Below are 12821 nucleotides of genomic sequence, written 5' to 3'. Positions count from 1 at the left end.
GGGTCACTGCAATAATGAATGAGATCTTTGAATGAATTGAGCACAAATCAAATAGCTGCGTTGCTGTTTCCTCTGTGTGTGTGTCTCAGAAATCAGAGCTTGGCAAGAGTAAATCAACTAAAATACTACATCATACACATGTTCTAGTATTTGATATGTTTATTTAAATTATTTATACCTTGTATGATATGATACATGAATTAATGGAATAAGCACAGCAGGATCTCAAACAGCCGCGTTTCGTCACTGTGTGGCTCTCAGAATCCAAACTACAGTGAATGCAGAAAAAAACATGTTGCAAACATAGAGGAATGCATGACTAGTACTGGATAGTTTGTGCTGTTATTAAGCCCAAAGTTCAGTGTTTTGTAAGATTAAAGCTGCCAAAGAAAACACAACTTTAATCTGTCAACATTGCATACATTTGTAAAACATTAAGCCAGCACAACAATATTTTTTGAGAAACAGTCATATGCTGTAGGCTGTTTTGTCGGTCATTGGCTAAATTGTTAATCATGTGAGCATTACTGAAGATTATGGCATTAAAGCATTCGATTTGTAACGTTCTGAACATACAGATACAGCACACACATCTCCAACACGCTTTAGCTAAAGCATTAAGAATGAAGTTCAGAGTAGCAGTTTTTCTGCTTCTGTACAAATGTCAAGTCAAGTCAAGTCAAATTTATTTATATAGCGCTTTTACAATTGGTAATTGTTCAAAGCAGCTTTACATATTAGAAGCACAGAAAAAAGGGAAGTGATTAAAAATAAGCTGTACAAACAAGCGTGGTAATATGTAACATATACAAGATGGTGCTACATTAAGCCAATGTCGGCTGACTCCCAGGGAGGAAAAAAACCCCTAGGAGAAAAACCCAAAAAAAGTCCTAGGAGGGAAAAAACCTCTTGGAAGATATATATAATATATGTAAATGGATATGGAGATCAAAATCTGAATTATACATTTTTATTATAGAGATTAAAAATGGATTATATATAAATATATGTAAGCGGATACAGGGATTAAAAATCTGAATTATAGATGCAGCCAGAACTGGATCTGTGGGCCCATTGTCTCCTGGGCTACGTTGTAGTCAGGTCCAGACACATGTTCTCCATCTGATCTGGATACGGCCTGAATCCAGCACCCGGCAAACCTCAGGATAAGCAGAGGGACAGATATTAGCGTAGATGCCATTCTTATTCTGATGTACAGGTATATCTAGTGTTATAGGAAATGTTCTCGGTTCCGGCCGACCTAATTATTGCAGCGTAACAATCCTTTAACGGATTTGAAAAATGTTAATGTATTGATAATGTGTTATGTGCATGCAAGAGCAAAGAGATGTGTTTTTAGTCTAGATTTAAACTGACAGAGTGTGTCTGCTTCCCGAATAAAGCCAGGAAGATTGTTCCAGAGTTTAGGTGCTAAATAGGAAAAGGATCTGCCGCCTTCAGTTGATTTTGATATTCTGGGTATTATCAACTGGCCTGAATTCTGAGATCGCAATAAACGTGAAGGACTATAATGCATTAAGAGCTCACTTAGGTACTGGGGAGCTAAACCATTTAGAGCTTTATAAGTAAGTAGCAAGATTTTAAAATCTATACGATGTTTAATAGGGAGCCAATGTAATGTTGACAGAACTGGGCTAATATGGTCATACTTTCTGGTTCTAGTAAGAACTCTAGCTGCCGCATTTTGGACCAACTGTAGTTTGTTTAAAAGCCGAGCAGAACAACCACCCAGTAGAGCGTTACAATAATCTAGTCTTGAGGTCATGAATGCATGAACCAACTGTTCCGCATTTGTCATTGAGAGCATATGTCGTAATTTAGATATATTTTTTAGATGGAAGAAGGCGGTTTTACAGATACTAGAAACATGACTTTCAAATGAAAGATTGGTATCAAAGAGCACACCCAGGTTCCTAACTGAGGACGAAGATTTAATGGAGCACCCGTCAAGTGATAGAGAGTATTCAAGGTTTTTTCGTGAGGAAGTTTTTCGTCCAAAGATTAGGATATCAGTTTTTTCTGAATTTAATAATAAGAAATTTCTTGTCATCCAGTTTTTAATGTCAGCTATGCATTCTGTTAGTTTTGTGAATTTGTAGGTTTTGTCAGGGCGTGAGGAAATATAGAGCTGAGTATCGTCAGCGTAGCAGTGAAAACTAACACCATGCTTCCTAATTATCTCTCCTAAGGGCAGCATGTACAGAGTGAAAAGCAATGGTCCTAGTACTGAGCCTTGTGGTACTCCATATTTAACCTGTGATCGATACAACATCTCTTCATTAACTACTACAGACTAATAATGGTCAGATAAGTACGATTTGAACCATGCCAAAGCAATTCCACTAATGCCAATATAGTTTACAAGTCTTTTTAAAAGAATGTTATGATCGATAGTGTCAAAAGCAGCACTGAGATCTAATAACATTAATAGAGAAATACAGCCACGATCGGATGATAAGAGTAGATCGTTTGTAACTCTAACGAGAGCAGTCTCAGTACTATGGTATGGTCTAAATCCTGACTGGAAATCCTCACAGATTCCATTTCTTTCTAAAAAGGAACACAGTTGTGTTGAAACTGCCTTTTCTAGTATCTTTGACAGAAAAGGTAGATTCGAGATTGGCCTGTAATTTACTAAATCTCTCGGATCTAGTTGAGGTTTTTTAACAAGAGGTTTAATAATAGCCTGCTTAAAGGTTTTTGGCACATATCCTAGTGTTAAAGATGAATTAATTATATCAAGAAGTGGACCTACGACCTCTGGAAGCATTTCTTTCAGTAGTTTAGTCGGCATTGGGTCTAACATACATGTTGTTGATTTTGATGATTTGATAAGTTTAGATAATTCTTCCTCTCCTATAGTGGCAAATGCTTCTAGTTTTACCTCAGGGACACTACAGTGCACTGTCTGAAGCGAAACTGTAGACGGTTGCATGTTTTTAATTTTCTCTCTAATATTATCAATCTTGCAAGTAAAGAAGTTCATAAAGTCATTACTGCTGTGCTCTATGGAAACGTCAGCAGTTGAATCTCTGTTTCTAGTTAATTTAGCCACTGTGTCAAATAAATACCTAGGATTATGTTTGTTTTCTATTAAGAGATTTGAAAAATAAGTAGATCTAGCATTTCTTATAGCTGTTCTGTACTCAATCATTTTTTCTTTCCACGAAAGGCGAAAGACTTCTAGTTTTGTTTTCTTCCAACTACGTTCAGCTTTTCTAACAGCTCGTTTTAGAGCCCGAGTGTGCTCATCATACCACGGCGTTGGATTAGTTTCCTTAATCTTCTTTAGACGTAAAGGAGCGACTGCATCTAATGTGCTGGAAAAGAGAGAGCCAATAGTTTCTGTTGCAGCATCGAGTTCTTCTAAGTTGTCAGGTATACTAAGGCGATGAAACTGTTCGGGGAGATTATTTATAAAGCAATCTTTAGTGGTAGACGTGATGGTTCTACAATATTTATGGCTGGGTGGTGGTTTTGCAGCCTTGGCTAATTGTATTATACACAAGACTAGATAATGATCTGATATATCATCGCTCTGCTGTAGAATTTTAACAGCATCAATATCAATTCCATGCGACAGTATTAGATCTAGGGTATGATTACGACAATGAGTGGGTCCTGACACGTGTTGTCTAAATGCCAATCCAAATGCGTCTTTATTATTATCTACATGGATATTAAAATCACCAACAACAAGGACTTTATCCGCAGCCAGTACTAACTCTGATAGAAAATCAGCAAATTCTTTGATAAAGTCAGTATGGTGCCCTGGTGGCCTGTATACAGTAGCCAGCACAAATGTCAACTTACATAATGTTACATAAAGCACCATCACTTCAAAGGAATTATATTTGAAATTCTTTTGAGTGATTCTGAATATATTACTATAAATTACAGCAACACCTCCCCCTTTGCCTTTCTGTCGAGGATTGTGTCAATAATCATAACCTTGAGGACTAGATTCATTTAAAGTAATGTAATCGTCTGGTTTTAGCCAGGTTTCTGTCAAACACAGCAAGTCTAGTTTATTGTCTGTGATAATTTCATTTACAGTAAGTGCTTTTGAAGAAATAGATCTAATATTCAGTAACCCAAGCTTTATCATTTGTTTATCTGATTTATCTGTGATTTTCATTTTTTGAGCATCAATTAAATTTTTACCCTTAAAAGGTTTTGGAAGTTTTTTGTATTTACTAGTTCGAGGTACAGACACAGTCTCTGTGATAATATCTAGGTGAAAGAGTTTCTATGTGCTGATAATTATCTGAGTTCTGTGACATGAGGCGGCTAGCAGACGGTCGGTTTAGCCAGTTTGTCTGCGTCCTGATCGCAGGACGCGAATTTCTAGATAGAAGAGCAGCACCATCCCGGGAGGGATGAATACCATCTCTTTTCAACAGATCAGGTCTGCCCCAAAAGCTTTTCCAATTGTCTATGAAACCTATATTATTCTGCGCACACCTCTTAGACAGCCAGCCATTGAGTGATGATAACCTGCTAACTATCTCATCACTCCGACGAACAGGAAGAGGGCCAGAACAAATTACTTTTGCTGACATTGAATTTGCGAGTTCACACACCTCTTTAATGTTAATTTTAGTGATCTCCGACTGGCGAAGTCGAACATCATTTGTGCCGACGTGGATAATGCTTTTAGAATATTTACGTTTAGCATTAGCCAGCACTTTTAAATTTGCTTTGATGTCAGGTGCTCTGGCCCCCGGCAAACATGTGACTATGGTGGACTCGCAGTGGATCGATGAATGCCGGGCAGCAACGTCTCCACAGCTTCCCGATCTGGCGAGGACAGATCAGAATAACATACATCGGATAAATCCGCCATTCAATCGACAAGGAAGGTTGGTTTAAAGGAAAAAAGAAAGTAGACGGTAGCTAGCAGGCTAGCGGGCTATGGCTAACACTAGGTGATTACGCTGGTGGATTGCTAGTAATAAATCGTTCCGTTTAGTAATACTATGCAATAGGTTAAGTAATCTAGTGAAAATAAGAAAGTTATATTATGTGAATAGGAATAAAGAGAAGGATTTAGGATAAACTCCATGAAGCTCCGAGCGTAGGTCAGACAGCAGACAGGCAGCAGCGTTGAGCAGAGTTGAACCGTGCTACGCTGTGCTACACCGTGTTCAAATGTCTTGTTTTCGTGAAAGAACCTGCTGCTTCAGAACCAACTTGTCCTTTGAAAACATGCACAGATGTACTGAAGAAACTACAAGATCTGGAAATCAGACTTGCTGAGATAGAGGAACTCAGAAGGGATAAACAAAGTGAGATGACACTCAAAAAAGTAATTGAAAGCAGAAAAATGTGTTTTTTTTCAAAAACATGAAAAAACAAGAATTCAACTAGATTTTTCATTCAGGGAACGACTCTGTGTCCATGAATTTGGCAACTTACGTGTGTTTATCTCAGAAATATTATCCTTATACTAGTTTATCTCAGATATAATAATTTACTTTGCACCTGCATTCACAACTACCTAATAGCCAACAGCTTTGGCTCACTGCCTGTTTTATTATTACTGACCATCTATCAGAATCTGTGTGGCAATGCTGCTCGACTCGCTGGACGCAATATCGTGTTCATAATCGAAGGCGATTCATCTGCGATTATGAACACGATATTGCGTAGCTTGTCCGCGAACTACGGCTCTGTATATTAAGTGCTGCTCCATTTGAAAGCAGGTGATGAACATTTACCGCTAATCACAGAACCGGCTTTACTGATGAGACACGCATGACAATCGCATGCAATTAATCGTGCAGCCCTAATTTAAACGATGCCCAATTGGCACTAAGGGGCCTAAAGTGTACCAAGAAAACATCCCCCACACCATTACACCACCACCACCAGCCTGCACAGTGATAACAAGGCATGATGGATCCATGTTCTCATTCTGTTTACGCCAAATTCTGACTCTACCATCTGAATGTCTTCAACTGTCCAATTTTGGTGAGCTCGTGCAAATTGTAGCCTCTTTTTCCTATTTTTAGTGGAGATGAGGGTACCCCGTGGGGTCTTCTGCTGTTGTAGCCCATCCGCCTCAAGGTTGTGCGTGTTGTGGCTTCACAAATGCTTTGCTGCATACCTCGGTTGTAACGAGTGGTTATTTCAGTCAAAGTTGCTCTTCTATCAGCTTGAATCAGTCGGCCCATATATATATATATATATATATATATATATATATATATATATATATATATATATATATATATATGCACCCACACACCTCAGCAACTGAAAGCAGTTACAGCCCTTGAAAAAAAAGTGTCATATGTCTTGAGTGTGTCTGATTATAAGGCATAGCCAAATGAATGCACTGAACTTTGAAATACACTGCAGAATAATGCACAAAGCTATCTCAGATTCATAGTGCTTAAGGGTGATATAAGGGTGATAACAAATATTAGTGCATAGGGGTTGAGTTATAAAAACAGAATATTGATTTACTTTTTAATGTCAGTAAACAGTTTAGGCTTTAGAAATATGCTGCAGTGTAAGTGTAAGTGTACATGTAAATACTGTTTTATTTAATTATTTCACACAATTAATTATCCTTACACAATTTCTATTGTGATTGTTCAACCCCTGAAAGCCATGGCCATTTTCACAATTATAGTTAACCTCTAAATAAATAGGCCCATTAAAAAAATACTTGATTTGTAGTTATACTGTATTTATGTAGCGATTGATCAACACACGCCTCATGAGCAGCGGAACTTTTATTATGACACAGTCGCCGCTTCCGCTTTTCCGGTCATGAGTTTACAGGAGCTGTCCTTGTCGACAGAACCAGCGGCAGATGGTAAACAGTAATTATGTTCCATATATAAGTAACACAATCCACCATAAAACGTGCAAGAAGTAAATAAGGAACTGCTTGAAGCAAGCTAGTGGTTTGCTGGACGCTAGACGCTACTTCCGCATTTGTCCACGGCACTGTTGTCATGTGGTTTCTACGTCAGTAAAGGCGGTAACAAAGGTAACTCACGTCATTGACAGGCGACTGCACTGCCCCGTGTCCGGTTTAGAATGGGAATTTTCTCATGATTTACAAGTAGTTGAAAACATTAGAGATATTGTTAGTAATCAGCTGGACAAAATATATAACACTAGCCTAGTGGTTTTTGGATATTTTACTGCAAAAATTTTACATATTGTACCTTTAACACTAGAACCGCCACGGGGTAAATTTTACCCGCGGCTGTTTTTCAAATGTACATAACAGGTTTTCAATAAAACATTCAAGTCTTCCACTCATTGACTTTTACTGAAATTGTGTAATTTACAATCCCTTGGTGTTAAAAATTGCTTAGATAAAACCAGATCAAAAAACGAAGCATTTATACCTATAAGTGCCGCGCGGGTCAAATTTACCCGCTATATAACGCCTGTATTTCCGCGCTGTCATTTTCGCGTCCCCTTATGTTTAAACATTGTACATTGCTAGGCAACTTCTTCACTCACTGAATTAGCGGTCATCGGTTTCATAAATAAAGTCACAATGGAGTAAAAGTCGGCAATTTATGGATGCCGAAGGGGTAGAAGCCCTAAATGCCGTGAATGAATGAGAGTCTGATGAAATCAGTGACGAGTCCTGGGTCGGCTCAGCATCTGACAGCGATCCAGAGACCTGAGAAAAATTAGACTGAGTCTGTTCTTCAGGACAGGATTGCTAATAGTTACAGAGAGACAGAATCAATAAACTTTGGATATAAATAATTAAGGTGAAGCTGCGCGCTTGAATTTGTCATCGCATCATACATCCTATGCAGTGTGGTGAATTATTATTGTTCATTATTGTCTATAGGCTATTTTAGCAATTTAAATAACATGGGTTATCTTAATATATGATTAATTATAATATTACACCACCCAAATATGTATTTACTTCCTTCTAATTCTCGTTGTCAGTGCAGACTTGTTTAACTTGACCGTTATGAAAAGTGATTAATGTAGCCTGCATAAAAAAAGCCTTGAACATAAAACAACAGGACAAAAATATAGTTGATGACAAAACATAATCATTTCATGACTCTAGACACTTCTTTGTGAAGACAGTGACATAATACAGTGAAATAATATGTTATTTAGCTATATAAAAACGGGTCTAATGTATGTGGGTAAAATTTACCCGCATGGCGGTTTTAGGTATACAGCGACCCCCGGCGGTTCTAGTGTTAAAAAACACTTCACAATATATTTCACATTAAAACTGCAATTTACAAACCTTTATGCTGGTTTTGTGCATTTGAGCTAGAGTGCCTCAGCAGTAGGTGGTGCTAAAGCTCCATGGTCCAATATGGTGTCCGATGTGTCGGTCATTGAAATTGTTAATTTCGCATTAACAAGTAAATGACGTGTTAACACGTAAATGACGCGTTAAGGCATAATTACGTGTTTACACATCAGTTTCACACGTTTTGGCCCTTTTGGCCTTCCATAACACACGACTATAGATCCACAAGGTTGCCATGATGTTGCAGTTACTTACTGGCAACGTCACAAAGTTACGTTTTGGCTACGTATAGGCACCTTTCACTTTTCCGGTTGCCACAGCGTTGACTGGTTACCAACACACAACTGTAGATCTACGAGGTCGCCATGACATTGCCACGATGTCGCAGTTACTTACTGGCAACGTCACAAAGTTACGTTGTGGCGACGTATAGGCACCTTTCACTTTTCCGGTTGCCACAACGTAACTAGTTACGTCGCCATGACGAAACTTTGGTCCATCTTTCTATGTCCTGTTTCAAGTTATCTAGTATCACAAAAAAATTAAATTTAACTAAATCCTTTGGATTCTTGGGGACGACCACACCGAGGTATTTTATCATGTCCAAAGCCAGTTTAAAAGGCAGACTCTGCATGAAAACTGGATCTATTTTATTGCTGATGGGCATGAACTCGCTTTTTTTTTGCCAGTTAACAGAATAACCTGAAAAGGTGCTAAATGAATTTAATAAATCCAACAGAGGGGGAACAGAGCGTACAAAAGAACGTCATCGGCATAAAGAGATATAACATGATCTACCTGGCCTATGCTTAAAGGTGGAATCTGCGGATGGTGTCTAATAGCAATTGCCAAAGGTTCTATGGCGATGGCAAACAACAGGGGTGAAAGTGGACACCCCTGTCGTGTGCCCCTGTGCAATTCAAATTGTGGCGATCTGTCAATATTTGTTAAAACAGATGCGCATGGATGGTGGTACAACATACTGACCCAAGAAGAAAACTTATCTCCTAAATTAAATTCTCTAATAGTGGTTAAAATGTAATTCCATTCAACTTGATCAAAAGCTTTCTCAGCATCTAATGCAATAATAGCCAATTTAAAGTGAGTTTTTTTGCTTAGAGTAAATTATATTTAAAAAACGTCTGACATTGAAAAAAGAAAATCTATTAGGGACAAAGCCGACTTGGTCAGCGGGAATGATAGTTGAAATACATTTGTTTAATCTAGTTGCCAAAATTTGGGTGAACACTTTTAAATCAGTATTGAGAAGAGCAATTGGACGAAAAGAAGACACGTTGGTCTCATCCTTGCCTTTCTTAAGAAGTAAAGAAATATTGGCAAAGTAAAGAGAAGGAGGTAATTTCTGCTCACAAAAAGAATGATTGAATATCCGTAACATAAGGGGTGCTATTCTACCTGCATACCTCTTATAAAATTCAATACAAAAGCCATCAGGGCCAGGAGCCTTCCAGTTAGGGAAAGCATGAAATGTATCCAGTATCTCTTGAATAATAATGTCGGCATTTAGCATTTCCAGATCAGCTTCACTTAAGTTTGGAAGGGGAAGTGAATGAAGGAAGTCTTCAATTGTCTCTGATGATACAGAAGTCTTGGATTCATACAAATCTGCATAGAATTCCATAAAGCGATTATTAATGTCCTTTGGATTACACAATATTGTACCATCTTTGTCAGCCATACTATGAATTGATCTACTAGCATAGGAACCTCTCAATTGCCGCGCTAATAGTTTATCTGGTTTATCCCCTATCTCGAAATGTTACTGCTTAATTTTTAGCAACATCTCATTCACCTGATCTGAAGTAATCTTATTATATTCATATTTAAGCGACATAATATCATTTAAAACATCTGAGTCTGCAGTATCCCTGTATAATTTTTCCAATTTGGTATTTCCGCTAAACGTTTATGTCTGAGTTTCTTTGCAGCTGACTCATAGGAAATTATATGTCCCCTCATCACTACTTTAAAAGTTTCCCATAACTCTGAGTCGGAAACATCACCTTTGTCATTGATCTCAATAAACTTAGCGGTGGGATGGTGTAGCCTCCATATATCAACAATGTCCAGTGACTCAGCAAGATGTTTAATGACTGACATAGCGTTAAAAGATGGATCTGAGCGAACAGGAAATTTGCCCAAGACGGGGTCCAACATGCAATTGAAGTCGCCACCAACTATAAAGTGAGTATCGGTAAGAGAAGGTAGAAGATTAAATACCTTACGAAAAAAAGCAGGATCGTCGTAGTTAGGGCCATAAAGATTTAAAAAAAGTAAAATGTTTAGAGGCGATTAAGGTGACAAGAATATAACGACCGTTAGGATCTGTTAACGTAGAAATATGTTTGAACAGAACAAAATTACGCAGTAATATTGCAACCCCTTCTGGCCCTACATGAAAAAGTAGATTGAAATACATGGGAAATCCAATTACATTTTAGGCCATGTCCACACTAATACGTTTTCGTTTAAAAACTTATATTTTTCTCTCCGTTTTGGCCTTCCGTCCACACTGAGACTGCGTTTTAAGACAACGAAAACATAGCTTTTGGAAAACGCTCTCCAAAGCGGATACATTTGAAAACACCGTCTTCGCGTCGTAGTGTGGACTGTGAAAACGGAGGCTTTTGAATACGGTGACGCATTTTTAGTCATGTGATGCAGTCATATGACCAATTCAGCCAAGACACGTCTCCCAGTCTACATTCTCGCTTGCTTTGGCCTCTTTATACTCCTGTGTTACTCACAGCAACAACTCCACCACACTGTCGGTCCATTTAAAAAACTTAGTGCCTTTCCTCGACATTGCCTCAAAGTTTCACAGAGCCGGAAAGTAAATAAACGCATAGCGGGAATGACGCAGGTCGAAGCTTTACTCATGCGCAGTAGGGGGATGTAAGCGTTTTCATATGTTTCAGTGTGGATGAGCAACTTTTGGAAAATGTTTGAAAATGATAGTGTGGACGCGGAGCGTTTTTAGACGAAAACTCAGTTTTCAAATATATCCGGATTAGTGTAGACGTAGCCTTAGGCGCTTCTGTTCACCATGCTTAATGTGCGTCTCCTGTAGGAAAATGATGTCAGCTGAAATGGAGCGTAAATACGAGAACACTTTAGCTCGCTTCACCTGACTATTCAAGCCGCACACATTCCAGCTAGCTAAAGTAATATCGCCTCCTTGTGGTGAAGTTATTGTATGTGCCATTTTACAAAATATATCAATTTAGCTGCAGAATCGCACAGATAAAATGAAGGATGAACAATAATAAACAATAAACACAAACTACGTCCTCCCACCCCATCCAAGCCGCTTCCCCGAACCAAGCGGCGTAAAAAACCCATATTATACTGTGGAGCTGAAAAGTAACAAAGTGTAGCAGTACTACAAAATTACAAAACCAATAAAACAAAGCAAAAAATAGGAAAATACCTGAGAATGAACTGCACCTCAAATCCCTGTTACATATGAAGAAAAATACAAGTTAGTCATCAAATCAATAAACACTAAGAATGCCCTGTCACGTATTGTGCTCTTAACATAACGTTAGATGAAAGAAAAATATACAGATCAAACTGATCTGCACCAGCTATGATATAGTACTCATGAAGGCCCCGCAGACGATATGACCAAACACATAAAAGTCAAAAGACTTGCCAAACAGTCTGACTGCTAAAAACATTTATGCAGACTGTGCAGAGTTGTCCTTGACTGTGATAGAGTCAGCAAAGGCTTGAGCTTTCTCGGCTGAGTCAAAAACATGTTTAGTTGAGTTGTGAGTCACGAGAAGGCGAGCAGGAAAGAGCAACCCATGACGCTGTTATAAAATTATTTGTCAGAGTATTGTCACTTAATGACATTTTAATGACAAGTTCAATTTGTACCACTGTACTTGAGCTCATGACAGCCAATGTCAAAACCAAACACATGACAGTTTAATGTAATGTAAACCCATAAAGCTAAATGATGTCAAATTGTCATGACAAAGACACTGACAGGTTATGTATTGATTTATGTCAAGTTGTCATAACTCGGACATCTCAAACAATGTCCTCTTTGCATTAAAAATGACATAATTGAGCGAATGACATTTAATGACAGTTGTCATAAACATTCATAAACCCTCCTTCATATTCATGACACGTGTCGTGTCATGTCATGATTATGAAGGTGTCATGTCAGTCTTATGCACACCCCTTCAAGTAAAGTGTTACCATTTTTTTCTGCTGTAACAAACTAGTACAAATGACTGAATCTATCATTTTCTTGTCTGATTTTGATTCTAATGATGTTATACTTGATTGCACTGTTTTACTGCTTTGTCTTCTGAGTAAATTTCATCTTTACAAAGCCAGAATTATCCACTGTAAACCCAATTTTAGTTTTTACTTAATTTAAGAAAATGTCAAAACATTTAAAATCAAAGGTGTCGGAAATGTTTAACATCCTTGAATTTGTTGTAAAGAACCTTTAAATTTATAATTTAATTTACATTCACGAAATGTAATACTGTGTTGATTT

Source organism: Chanodichthys erythropterus, unplaced genomic scaffold (assembly GCF_024489055.1).
Source record: "Chanodichthys erythropterus isolate Z2021 unplaced genomic scaffold, ASM2448905v1 ctg000870_np12, whole genome shotgun sequence".
Taxonomy (NCBI): Eukaryota; Metazoa; Chordata; class Actinopteri; order Cypriniformes; family Xenocyprididae; genus Chanodichthys; species Chanodichthys erythropterus.
Note: the sequence above shows the minus strand (reverse complement) of the source record.